We start from the raw sequence: 14,359 nt of genomic DNA, 5'->3' as shown, positions 1-14,359 counted from the left end.
AAATTTTAAAAAGCTAAAAAAACTTGACATCTGACACAAAATTCTCCGTTCACGCAACTCAATGTTTTTCCTTGCTAAGAAACCTAAAAAATCAATACATGCCTCTCTTGGGCGAAGTCTAATGTTTTAAATAGGGTTTAGGTCTAAAAATCCCGTAATTGACACTTTGGTCCCTGAAGTTTACTGCGCCTGCCGCGGTTTTGCCGCGGTCGCGGTAGAACCGCGGCCAAACACCCTCGCGGAATCTCAATCTTCTGCAGCTGCTTCCCACCGCGGTTCTACCGCGGTCGCGGTGGAACCGCAGTGGATCCAGTTCTCTGAATCTTCGGCCTGTTTTTGCACGGGTCACTTGGGAAATTTCCCAGTTGGCCTCTTTTCATCACTTTTGACTCCAAAACTGCTCCTTAGCCGTCTTTATACATATATCACCTACAAATCATGAAAAGCACTAATAAGAGCATTTTGTCATCACTTTTAGCATTAAAACTACACAAGAAGGTGATTATTTAAGGTGTGATTATAGTCAAATTCACCTATTATCACCTAACCTTGTGTGAAGGAAACTCCCCTAAGAATTTTGGTACTATGATTATATGAATGCCGTGTACGTGAGGTGACGAGTGCGTACACGCGCTAATTGTTGAAAAACCCTGTTTTCATTAAATACTTATCTATGATTCTCCTTTAATTGAACAATACTAGAGTATGAAACCTCCTGTTTAGCTTAGAAAAGCATGCTTATGTGATTTAATTATCTTACCTGCTTTAACTGCTTACTTGGATTTTGTGTAGCACGTTTAAAGTAGAAATTCCCATGGAAGTTGTTCCAATCCCGTTCAAAAGCTATTCTTTGCTATTGCTTGTGAGTTCCGTGCATAAGCACGGGCCCAACGTGTGAACATAGCAACAATATGAAAGTTAAGAGAAACAGAGCATTTCTTAAGAATATATTTGAAAGGGCAATATTATCCATATGTATTTAAATATTCAAGGAAGCAACCGTACATATCTTCATAGTTTCCAGGTTTCCTTATTGCATTTGTCTCTTTGTTTGTGGAAATCTTGTTGTATTTCGCTGAGTTCTTAGCTTATAATCTCCACATGACCCAACAGAGAGGGAAAAAGTCCCAGTTGAACCACACAAACCATGATGCATTACATTTGTTATGATAGTTCAAATATGAATATGTAAATAACGAAGAATTCAAAACACCTAGTTATCGATATTGCTAATTTGTTGGGGAGTTCTACATGTACATCTATACATGTAGAACTAATACACCATGAACTCTTCTTCAAAGCGTCCAGCTTTTCTTCCACAACATTGATTTTTGTTTCCTTTCGACCCTTCCGAGTCTTCTTTGTCTTATCAGGTATAGTAAGTGAGCAGTGAGTGAGATGTCTATGTCTCTGTTTCTAATTTGGTCACGTATGGCATCGACACCAGAAGTAGTTAGAATTGCTTCAACATTATCACTTCACTTCAACCTCTTCACCTTCCAAATCTACCACATCAACAATCGGTAACATTACAACGTGTAGAGAATGTATAAGCACATAGGTAAGACTATTTCGGGAAAGAGCCGCAAATATCATAGAAACGATGGATAACCTGTTAATTGTTAAATCTCGATCAAATGATTCACCGCAGGTTCCAAGTAATAACAATGAATAGCTGAATAATTTCTCGCGATCTCTCAAAATATCCTTTTATAACATTTCAATAGATTCATGTCCTTGTAATACATGCTGATTCCTTTTTTTTTTATAAGGATACATGTTGATACTAACTATCATACAAAGAAACAAAATCTAGATAACAATAGGATCAAACGATTTATTGCTCTTTAAAAAAGAAAAAGAAGTCTAGAACCTACATTTTTGTACTTCCATCAAATAGTTATATAACAAATTAGTATAACCTTATAGAACTAGTTTCTCGGTACGTGCGTTGCACGTGTATATCGAATCATACATTACATGAATTTAGAAAATAAAATTAATATTATTAAGCTAACGCTTATACATGAAATAATATATAGTAAAAATGTCTGCAAATTATTAATGTTTGATCGTCGTATGGTTGGAGCGACAAAACGATCAAAGAAAGTGCCACATTTCATAAAACAAGAAAACTTGGAACATATATTAAAACTTGATGTCAGTGACTATTTAAAATTTGTACGTTGTTGTGACTAACACAACCAGTGGCCGGTGTGGCTATAACAATCCAAAGTTGTTTGCAAATTTAATAATCATGCCTTTAATTTTAAGAAAAGCAGTCAAATGTACCCCTGTTAGTTTTTTTGTTTGTTGTCTTTTGGTGGAAGTTCGCTACTAATCTTGAACATTCCCTAAAAAACAAAGGAAAAAAAAAAGTTAACATAAAGCAAGCATGAGAAATTAGTTACAATAATCATAGAATGCAGAGTTAGTACACTCACAAAAGTTGATCTTTGAGATTGCGTGCAACTTGCAAGTTTTATTCCATTGTCTAACACCACAAAGTGTGCATAAGATTACAGCAGTAGCGATAAAGTATGGTGGCAATTTAAGCATGTCACATTCCATCAGGCAAAGCGCAATCAAGAAGAACGAAAGTAGCACAAGCTGTTAAAGGAGTACAAAGTCAAAGAAAGCAACACGTTCTATACTGCAAAAAGGCCAAGAATCTCAAAATCCAAGAGTTACACTAACCTTTTATCCGCTTGAGCAACCTTGAGAATTCTTCTTACAAAAATATATGCAGTTGGAACTGATATATTAAACTGAAGAGTGTTGAATATCATTATTTCCTACAGGAATGTGATCTTTACTAATAGTTTGAAGGTAGACGAAAATATAGTGTTAGTTGACATCGATAGAAAATTGTTAGCTAACATTTCAAAGAATCTTCTTCCTTGTGTATGCTTTATCCAAAATGAACACCATATCATCCACTATTGGAAGAGAAATTGCATCATATTTGCATGCTAGTAGCGTGGCAACCAGCCCAATCTATCTATCAAGTTAACAGTTAGGGATATTACTCTTTTCTTCTGAGCTCAAACTTGTGATGTATCATTTAGAATAAGCAATTAACATAATTATTAAGAATTTGATTTTGCTCTCTCCTATTCTTCCATTGGGAGTAAAAGTTTAAGTACCTCAATAAGCTCGTCTAATTAGTATAGATCTCATCTTCTACTTGAGGTCAAACAGTTGTGGCATATAATTTGGCGAGATACGGCTGCAGCCTTCCATGCATATAATGAACATTATTTAGTCACATCAAATGGCATGTAATTGTTGTTAAACATTAAACCAAGATGGTACTTCGATCGAACATGTGCATCAGAAACTACGTCATTAAAATCTTAAGAAACTGCAAGAATTATCTCATCAAAAATCAAATTTTTTTTAACCTTGAAAGACAGTATGTACTATGACCAAAAATACCTGGTTTTGTCCATTGAAAAAGATCCACCGGCAAAACCATTTACACTTAATTACCATATCACAACTTTAAAATAACTTCTAGAACCGACAAAACCAAAACAACAGAATCTAAAATTACTAATATTACAGGGGCGACTCAATACATTTTGAGGCCTAAAGCCAAACTTTTATAAGAGGCTTTACATTATTTTGAAACTTATTCTCTAGTTTAAGATGCGACGCAATTAATTGATTTTTCTAATTTTTTTGAGTTTTGGATAACCATATTTATATTTTCAGTTGAATATTTAAATTCTTATAAAGAACAAAAAATAATATATGCCTATGCAGAACAATCCTAAAAATTGAAAATTCTAAAGTAAAAATCTCAAGAAAAATTTGAAGAGTGACATCGAGAGAAATCATTTTTGCTAATGCCTCAAAGGCATTCACTTTAATTTACAATTACTAATAATAACTTTCTTTTATAATAACAACTAAATAATTACTCTTTTTGCTTTACTTTGTTTATCATAGTTTGACTTCACACAAAGTTTAACAAAGAATGAAAATTTTTGAAACTTGTGATATTATATATGTCATTACATCCTTGTGACGGTAAACTTTTGAAACTTGTAGTATAAAAAATATTGTGTAGCTATAAAAAATTAAATTAAAAATACATAAATATATCATTCTTTTCAAAATAAATAAAAAAATTAATGTCAAACAAAATGGAACAAAATAGTATGTAAGTCATGAACTCTAATTTTTTTGGCCTAAACTTCTCAGTGGCCTAAAGCGACGATTTCACTCGCTTGGCGCTGGAGTCGCCTTGATTACTATTTCTAATGATCTAATTCCACTTTAAACTTTAACTGATGATGAAAGTCCTCTTCCATTAAAGTCTTTAAACAATTGACTATATATCTTTTGACATTTCAAAGGCTATTGAGAGAAAAATATAGTAAAGCATAAATTTCCTATTATAGTATGAACGTTCAACAACTATTGTGATTCAAGACTATTGTGAATCAATCAAATCTTTCCGATTAGTGTTGAGACCCTTGGGTTATGGTTTTTATAGCAAGAACGAATAACAATCCAAAGTGAATATTAATCAAATCACTGCCAAGGACAGAGCATTATTCATGTCTATTGAACCACAAGTGGCTTATAAGAATAATGATGAAAATAGAACCTAAGCACATGATAAACATGAGTAAGGCGAAAAGAGCAGTGATCAATTCTATTGCCACAACTTCTGAATGACTAAGCAAACCTAAGAGTCGTGAGTTCTGATATTTAACATTGAGAAGGAATTATGTCAACCTCCTCTAGGACATATGTCCATACATTATGCAACATTGAATCAATAAAAAGATAAGTCATGACTACAGTCAGTCTCTAAAAATTATATATAGGAGGATGAACACTAATCCAGGCTTGCTTAAATATATTACGTATTCAAGCAATACATGTTAGAGTAACCAATAAATATTACTCCTGTAGTCATCTCCAAATTGTAAGCTATAATAACAATTACAATCATTTTACAGAACCTATCTAAATTCAATAACAAATTGTAAAAGTAGATTTAGAAACCCATTTATAAGGTATCCATATCAGAAAATAGTTGAGAATCATGAGAAGTTTCTCTAGATATGAACGTTTTCTGCTATGTAAACAAGAGTGAATTCAAGAACCTGGAAGTTAACTGAGGAGATCGAACTCTTTTCTCTTTGCACTGACAGCCTAAGTAGTCACGGAGAGATAACTGCTATGGCTAGATTAAAATGGCGATGGAAAATTATCGCTGTCTTTGTTATGCTGCACCCTTATTCCCCTTTCTCCTGTAAGGCGGCAATAGTACAGTGTATCGGTTGAAGAAAGCAAACAACAGATGCGACCTTCTAAACCTAGTAGAGCGGTTTATGTCATGATACTATTAGGAAGGAGCGTATCCTGTCATAGATAGTAACGTATTCTCCGAATGAGCACGTCGGTTCGTATCTAAGTGTAGATTAGGGTACGTAATTAAGTTTCTTTTTCGTTCAATAATTACGTAATTGAGTTATTAAAAAAAGAAGGGTAATAAAGTAATTTAACTTTTCAATTAAGGGCTTCCCACTTTTATAATAATATAGATAGATAAGTGTCTTAAAACTTTTAGCAAATGCATTCCATATGCTCGTACTCTAGGATACTAATAAAATATCTGAAAAAGTCATTAGCCACAGAAAAGAAAACTCAAAACCTGCCAAAGTATCGTGAGCGAAAAAAATTAAAGGAAGAGTTACCTCCAATTTCCCTATTTGACAGCTAGCTTCATTTTCTGTTAAAAGAGTAGCAGTGGCAAGCTGCCGTAGACGCTGCTTCTTTGAATAGTTACTGCCTATTGTCTTGACTGACATATTTTGGCTAGGCAAAAATATCCCTTTTGGGATTATTTTCAATATGCATTGAACTCCTGTAGAACATGTGACAACGTAAGTACAAAGATTTTGGAATATATTTGATGGTAACATAGTCAGTAGGTATTTAACTTAGGCCCCGTTTGGCCATGAGTTTTGCCAAAATAAATTTGGGATTTATTTTCAAAACTCATGTTTGACCATAAATTTTGCCCATATTTTGGCCAAATCCCAAATCCCAAATCCCAAATTTCAAATCCCAAAATCAGCTATTGGGCCAAAATTCCAAAACTTGGGAATTATATACATGTTTTTCCAAAATAAAGTTGGAAAATATGGTTTGAAAACGTATGTCCAAACACATTTTCATCTTCAAACCAAACTTCATCGAAATCAGATTTTTCAAAATAAATTTGGGATCTATGGCCAAACGCTAGCTTAATAACTTGAGAAATGAAAAAATAATTCTACAAAGAATTTAGAAGAAAAGATACTCACACTCTCTTATATTTCTTTGGAGATTAGAGAGATTCGGAGTTATGTCCTCCTCCTTCAAGTTCCTAAAAATACAAATACATATTTAGCATTTATAATTCTTTTCTTGTATGAGTGTTGGCCAAGAACTTGAACCAACATTAAGAAAACCACGGCTTTTGACAAATTAAACTCATTGGCCTCTTCTTTAGTATTAGGCCGCCATTCTGCTTCATGTTTTTCTCATCCCTTTCATCATCGATAGCTTTTAATTTTCACACAAAACAAAAATCATCTGAATCTGCACGTGAATCCAAATTAACATCTGAACCATGATCAGCAACAAAAATGTCAAAACAAATTAATGGCTAGTGAGTCACGAATCATTTAACGGACAACAAAAATTAGAATGTCAAAACACTAGGACAACTTGCCCATACAACTCAAAGTCACCTAGAATAGTAAATTGAGGGAAAGCATAACAAAATCTACAAATGTCTCCTTTTTTAAAAAATATCATACCAAAAAATCAAAGTAGAGCTGTATAATGAAATACTCAAAATTGCCAAATACATGTGAAATGCTTAAAATACCATATATAGAAATAATTAGAAAATGGAAAAATATATGTGAAAGGTTGCTAAACTCTTCATCGGTCAAGAGGGATTCTCACATTACAAGTCTACATGATTGTCTAAACTAAATTAGAAGATATATATTGTGCAATAGCTTGTTCAGTTGGAGGATTGAAGCGTAGTTACCAACTGGTCTACGAGATGTAAATTTAGTCTTCAAAATCTATCTACTATATATATTGTAGATATGTTTTGAAAAGGGGTCCCTTACAAGTAATAAGATCTTAACTCTACAATCAAAAATCTAGAAGTCATTTGAGATAACCTATCAAACTACTTTCATCAAAACCAATATATTTTTTAGGTTTGTCCTATTTGCTTTTGTTTTACATTTAAGCAAGCTGCAGGGTAGTTTAACTATTGATGAATCCTCCTCCTGTGCACTAAAGTTCAGTCCGCAATTTCTATTTTATTATATAGAGCTTCTTTTCTTATTCATTTTTTTTCCACTCATTTTTTCCCCAAAAAACTTAAATGGATTAGCTAGATATCTTTACTCTATAGTTTGCATGAATCTCTGGAACATCAAGGTCTTATGATTAAAAGAAGAACTATAATCATGCAATTAAGAAAGAAGGAAACTATCAGTGTTACACTGGCCATCCCTTGTGAGTTCCTCTTTCTATTGGATTGAATAAAAGGAACTTATTTTATTTCACATTAATACATTGAACTAAATTATTTAACTTTATATAACTTGTAAAAGAAACGCAACTATTAAGTCGTCTTCTTTTTTTTGTTAAGAAAAACACAGTAAACTAAAATTCAATTGTTTTAAGCATATTCACAAACAGCTTGGGTGCATTTCTAAGCATAATGCAAACACAACCTCATTTTCAGTCTCTATACCAAATAAACAAACCAATGCAGAAGCTAGAAAAGGAAAGCCAGCATAACATGTCTCATGCAGAGGAATTTACATAAGGATTATATATGGAGTAAGAGAAAACTCACATAAATAGATACTCAACCAAATTCAAAAAGGTAAAATCGGAACAAAACTCACCAGAAATCAAAAATCATAGAAGACACTCACAAATTGGAATCAAAATGGAAAACTTTGGTACGAACCCAGAAGCTAAGTCCAAAACAGGAGAAAGAAAGAAATAACATATTTAGGATTTCTATGAAAATTAAGCGAAAAGGAAGACAAACCTGTAATGGGGCATTGAGAAAGAAAACAAACACAAATTGGCGTCCATTAGAAATTAAAGGTGTAGTTGACCCTAAATTCGTGGTGCTTGGAGATGGAAACCAAGATTTTTCGCATCGATTTGTTTTTTAGCCTCCATTTGTTGCACATGAAAGTTGTCGAAGAGACGGGCATCTGAAAATAAGTGGAATGAGAAGCCGGTTGTTTTTAACGAATTTAATGATGATTTTCGAACAGGAAATGAAAAGTCGCTCTGACTTTGATCGACTTGCCCGCACATGTTTTTTTTGAGAGAAGAGGCTCGTTAGACCGTTTGTAGCACTCATAGCTATTATTTCCTAATAATTGATGTACCTCACAAGCAAACTTGATAAATCTCGATGAGCCTTCAATTGTGTGCCTTAATAATAAGCAGAATCCCTCAAGGTTATAAGTCTCCCATGGCGGGACTTCATCTTAATTATTTCTCAGGAGATAGTGCAAAAAAGAAAAGCATATCATGCTCAAAGTTAATGATTTTATAATGAGAATCTGTGGCAGAATGGCATCCAATTTCTAATCTTGCCTTCAGGTGAAAGAGAACACACAACACCTTGGTCAAAATTTTGAAACTGTTTGAACATTCATGGTGAAGTGCGAGAGTGGGAAAGGAAAACAATCTTACATAAAATAGGACTGAATACTTTGTTTGCCTATTGATTTGATCTAATTTATGACATGAAGTCTTATGCAATGTCGTCACTGCTAAAGGCATCAATGACATAATAAAATTAGTAATATTTTGCTACCTTATCTAATCACAATAACATGCATGCCCATTGTGAGGGATATGGGGAGAGTAGGTGTATGTATTTGTAACCATAAAAGGCCATATCTTAAACCTGGTGAGCTAAACAAAGAAATTAGGCGTGACGCACCTAGAACCAAGTAAGACCTCTGATTATATGATGTAAAACATTTGTAACCTAAAAACACATCTCAACAGAAAAATGGGAGCTATTTACGTCAACAAAAGTTAATCCGCAATTTAGTTCAAAAGGGACAACCATGCCAAATAAAATAAATTGTACTCAATTTATTGTATCTATTCTTCTTTATTCATTTTAAGAACAACTCTGATGTGGATTGTATTGTAAACATTCTGATCCAGCTGGAGGGGGAGACCCCAAAGTTATTAGTTTAGATAGAATGACCTCATTTATTTCCTTGCTTTCATCCTTAAAGCGTGTGCCGACTCATGTGGTACTTATTTAATGAAGTTGAAATAGAAATTAAGATTAGAATCTATAACTCGTATCCGAATTATTTAAAATTCAAATTGGTAGAGAGATAAATTATACAATGCAGCAATATTTTTGCTAATTATCTTCTTGGGAATCATTTAGGGGGATGCTAAAAGTTGCAATCATACATTTGACAACATTGATGAGATTTCAGCAATCCACTTGGTGCTTCGGAAAGACACAGAAAAATGTTATTGAATTAGATAGGAACAAAACTCGAACTAATTCAACATCAACTATGCTTCCCTAGATCAAAAACCCTGCAATCAAAATGCTTTCTCCTTCTGGTTTTTTTCCGCTCAATTTTTGTTTTAATTTTGTTGTTTATTTTTATTTTTTATATATGCTTGTAACTGCTTTTGATATTCTTTGTACATTTTTTTGGCACTTTTCAGTTTTTCTAATTGCTCTTTCCATGTTGTTCTTCCTCTTCTCTCTATCCACGGGTGAGTCTGTGTAGCAAAGGCTACTAAACTAGCAAGTAACAGCAGCACTTTGATTATATTGAATATATCAACTGGAAATTACAATTAAAAAAATGACAATAAGAAGAAGCTGGAGGTGAGAAGCAGAAGAAGGGGATGAAAGGAGTGGGATGAGAAGGGAATATTTTCATAACAACTTTTTCCTTCGTCACCACAATACCTACGTCTGCTATATATAACTGACTCCTGGCCCACACTTTTATTTAGCACTCACTACATAATCCATTAGCTTTGCAGGTGGTTGTTTCTTGCGTTTGCCTCTACCCAGATTGCCCTTCATCACTTCATTACCCAATTCATTCTCAATTGCCATATCAGCTTCCAACTCATCCGCCTTGTCAGCTTCGTCGAAGATTGTATTCACAACATTACCCCCATCTCCAACAAGAACCTTGTCCTCAAGGTTCAGCTCGCTCGGAAGCATAGCAGCAGCAAAATCAGTCAGTTGAAGAGGTGTAATCTGATTGTCAGGCTGGCCCATACACTTCTTGAGCATGAATATATGAAAGACAGGATGGATCCTAGCCGCAGCTGGCAGCTCCAGCTTATAGGCAACATCTCCTACCCTTTTCAAGATGCGAAATGGCCCAAAATATTTTCTACCCAGCTTATGTTGCTTTTGCAGTCGCACAGAATGTTGACGATACGGTTTAAGCTTCACATAGACCCACTCCCCGACTTCATAGTGTAGTTCTGTTCGATGTTTATCAGCCAAGGATTTCATCCGTTGTTGAGCCTTAGCTAAATTATGCTTTAGGAGTTCAAAAACTGTATCTCGCTGCACAAGGAACTTCTCCACGAGTTCACTACTGCTGCTGCCCAATATATATCGAGCAATAGTAGGTGGCTCTCGACCATAAAGAGCTTGGAAAGGGGTCATTCCTGCTGAAGTTTGTAGAGCTGTGTTGTACCAATATTCTGCCCATGGTAACATAGCCACCCAATCAGCGGGGGATTCAGCCACAAAACAACGAAGATATTGCTCTACACATTTGTTGAGCGCTTCAGATTGACCATCGGTTTGGGGATGGTACGCGGTGCTCATTGCTAACGTGGTGCCCTGCATCCTGTTTAGTTCCTGCCAAAGGGAATGGATAAATCTTGGGTCTCGGTCAGTTACTATTGATCTCGGAGGCCCATGTAACCTGATGACTCCGACAACGAAAGCCTCAGCCACAGTCCGAGTAGAGAATGTTGAGGGTAATGCAATAAAGTGGCCGAATTTAGTCAATCGATCCACTACTGTCATAATAGTGGCTTTGCCCCTTGAAGCTGGAAGGCAGGTGATGAAATCCATTGCTATGTCTTCAAACACCAAATCGGGCGTAGGCAATGGGTGCAATAATCCTGCTGGATGATGGTGGATATCCTTCATCTGTTGACATATTGAACAAGTTGAGACAAACGAATGCACATCCCTCCTCATATTTTTCCAATAAAAATTTGAGGCCACACGGTGCAAAGTTCGGGCTATACCAGCATGTCCCCCAATGGAAGTGGCATGGAATTCCTGTAAAAGTTGGTGTCTAAGAGGGGAATCAGTAGGGATTACCAATCGTCCTTTATAAAATAAAAGACCTTCTCGAAAGGTGAAGTCAATGACAAAGTCTAGTTGCTGCATAATAGATGTCTGAATGTCAAGCAACTCCGGGTGGTTCTTGTTGAGTTCTCTCAATTCTTCAACAAGGGCAGGTATTTGCATAGTAATGGCCAAATAAGTGGCATCAGGGGCTCGTGAGAGAGCATCAGCTGCTAAATTCTGTTTCCCGGGGCGATATAGTATGCGAAAATCATACCCGACTAACTTACACAGCCACTTCTGTTGTTCCGGGGTTTGGATGACTTGCGTGGTAAGGTTACGGAGAGCTTGTTGGTCTGTAAGTATTGTGAATCTTCTGCCAAGCAAGTATTGACGCCATTTACTAACAGCTTGTGTAATGGCAAACATTTCACGGTGATAGGTGGAAGCTCCTTGCATTCGGGGGCTTAATTTTTGACTGAAGAATGCCACAAGATGTCCCTTCTGAGACAGTACAACACCAATCCCAACTCCTGAAGCATCTGTTTCCACCTGAAACTCATGACTAAAATCGGGCAAAGCAAGGACAGGGGTAGAGCTCAAGCATGCTTTCAAGGTTTCAAAGGCCTTTTATGCGCGGTCAGTCCACAGAAAAGCATCACGACACAGTAAGTCAGTTAAAGGAGCAGCAATAGAAGCGTAATGATGGATAAAACGCCTGTAATACCCAGTTAGCCCCAAAAAACTCCGGACCTCCTTGATATTTCGTGGAGCTGGCCATTGCTGTATAATGGCAATTTTGCTAGGATCCACAGCCAATCCATGAACAGATAATACATGTCCAAGGTAATCAACAGTTGTCTGCCCAAACGAACACTTGCTCTGCTTCGCCACTAAACTGTGTTGACGTAACAGTTTCAACACTAAACTAAGATGTTCCAGATGACCAGCCCAAGTTGGACTGTAGACGAGAATATCGTCAAAGAAGACCAACAGAAAACGGCGCAAGTAGGGACGAAAAACGGAGTTCATGGTAGCTTGAAAAGTGGATGGCGCATTAGACAACCCGAATGGCATAACCAAAAATTCAAAGTGACCGTCATGGGTTCTAAATGCTGTCTTTTCAATATCCTCGACCCGTACCCGAATTTGATGATACCCTGATAGCAAATCCAGTTTGGAGAAGAACTGCGCGCCATGTAATTCATCGAACAGTTCGTCGATTGTAGGAATTGGGAAACGATCGCGCACAGTGATAGCATTGAGTGCACGATAGTCCACACAAAAACGCCAGGTACCATCTTTTTTTCGAACTAGTAATACTGGCGATGAAAAAGGACTCGTACTAGGTCGAATGACCCCTTCTTTGAGCATTTCTGAAACCAGTTGTTCCATAAGTTGTTTCTGGAAGTATGGATAGCGATACGGTTTTACATTCACGGGACCGGAACCAGGCTGCAAATGGATCGCATGATCTTGAGGACGCACTGGGGGAAGGCCTTGGGGTTTCTGAAAAGCATCAGCAAAGGAAGTGAGTAAGTCCTGAAGCTCGGTAGGTGGAGACCCCGTAGGTACAGACTCAGAAACCACTTGTTCATCCTGAACTAGTTCCAACCGAAAAAATGAAGAGATGGCATCTGTTGAAGCTAAACGACGCAAACTGTGCAATTGCACTGGTTGAAGCATAGTTGGTGGTTCACCTTGCCATCTCATGGTGCTGCCATTGTGAGAGAACTCAAGGATATGCGTGGCATAATCAGTGAGAACCGGGACCAAAGTGGCCAACCATGACACCCCAGACAAAATCAGCACCATGTAGGGCCAACACATAAAAATCCAAAACGAGCTCACAGCCTTGGATAGTGAGGGGGATTTGCCGAAAAATCGCGCGATCACAGCGTAAACGCGCATCACAGCGTAAACGCTGTCCACTACCCACCACGACATAAAAACTCGGAATTGGTTCAATGGTCAATTGAAGGAAAGTCGCGATCCTAGTCTGAATGAAATTATCTGTACTACCGCCATCAACGAGGACCTGAACCGGCGAACCATTCACATGGCCGGCAAACCTAAGAGTATTTGGAGCATGACCGCCAGCTAGAGCATGGAAGGAAATAGAACAGTGCTCTTGCACCTCAAGGCATTGAAGTTCTTCCGCTAGAGCTTCGTCAGAAAGTGGAAACTCCGGGAACTGAGTGGTAGTGTCGTGCTCTTCAGTTAACAAAAGGAGCTGAGGAAGATTTTTACACTTATGAGAAGCAGAGTACTTCTCATCACAATAATAACAAAGTCCTTTCTCCCGACGACCCTGAATTTCGGCAGGAGTGAGACGTTTGAGGGGTAGACGGCCAGGCAACGTTTGTGATTTTGGGGTTGGACGTGGGTTAGGGATTGTAGAGTACGGTGGAGCAGATGGGGTAGGCAACAAGGGCTGTGTACGGGCCAAGGCTGGTTGGATTGGGCTCCGGGTAAAAGCTGTTTGTACTGGGCCTTTTTCAAAATTAATACGCCTCTCCTGTAATTGGGCCACCCGAATAGCTTTATCCAAAGTTTTAGGTTCCTAGGCCTAAACGGAAGATTGAATATCCTCACGAAGCCCAGAAGTAAAACAACGTACCATAAACTGTTCTGGTAAGGCCATAGATTCAGTGCCACCGCTTCAAAACGACGGCGATAGTCCTCCACTGTCGAGGTTTGCATCAGCTTAGAGAGGCGACCTTCCGGTGTAACCAAGTCCCGTTTGCGAAAGCGCACCAATAGTTTCTCAGTAAATGAAGGCCAATCACTTAGTTGCTTATTGCGAAACAACCAGCGGTACCAGGCTCGAGCCTCGCCGTCCAAGTAAAAAGAAGCAATAGACAGACGTTCCTCCTCCATAATACCATAGAAATCAAAATAACGTTCTGCCTGGAAAAGCCAATCATCCGGATCCTCACCAAAGAATCGACCAAACTCTATACGTGCAGGCTTATGACG

The 14,359-nt window shown here is 37.2% G+C and overlaps 1 long non-coding RNA gene across 12 annotated transcripts; it reads right to left on the bottom strand.

Annotated features, from left to right (window-relative positions):
* Positions 1 to 1,135: 1,135 nt before the first annotated feature.
* On the bottom strand, positions 1,136 to 8,906 carry LOC109220550. Of its 12 annotated transcripts, none has more exons than XR_002067116.1 (5): positions 8,352 to 8,906; positions 6,330 to 8,267; positions 2,445 to 5,887; positions 2,293 to 2,354; positions 1,136 to 1,505 (listed from the first exon to the last, which is right to left on the bottom strand). It is a non-coding gene; the product is annotated as an uncharacterized LOC109220550 (long non-coding RNA). The 12 variants fall into 12 exon arrangements; XR_002067117.1 differs by having other exon boundaries at positions 8,372 to 8,906; XR_002067118.1 differs by having other exon boundaries at positions 8,448 to 8,906.
* Between the last annotated feature and the right edge of the window lie 5,453 nt (positions 8,907 to 14,359).

The sequence above is a fragment of the Nicotiana attenuata genome, unplaced genomic scaffold (genome assembly GCF_001879085.1).
Source record: "Nicotiana attenuata strain UT unplaced genomic scaffold, NIATTr2, whole genome shotgun sequence".
Classification (NCBI taxonomy): Eukaryota; Viridiplantae; Streptophyta; class Magnoliopsida; order Solanales; family Solanaceae; genus Nicotiana; species Nicotiana attenuata.
Note: the sequence above shows the minus strand (reverse complement) of the source record. Positions and strands in the feature narration are given on the sequence as shown.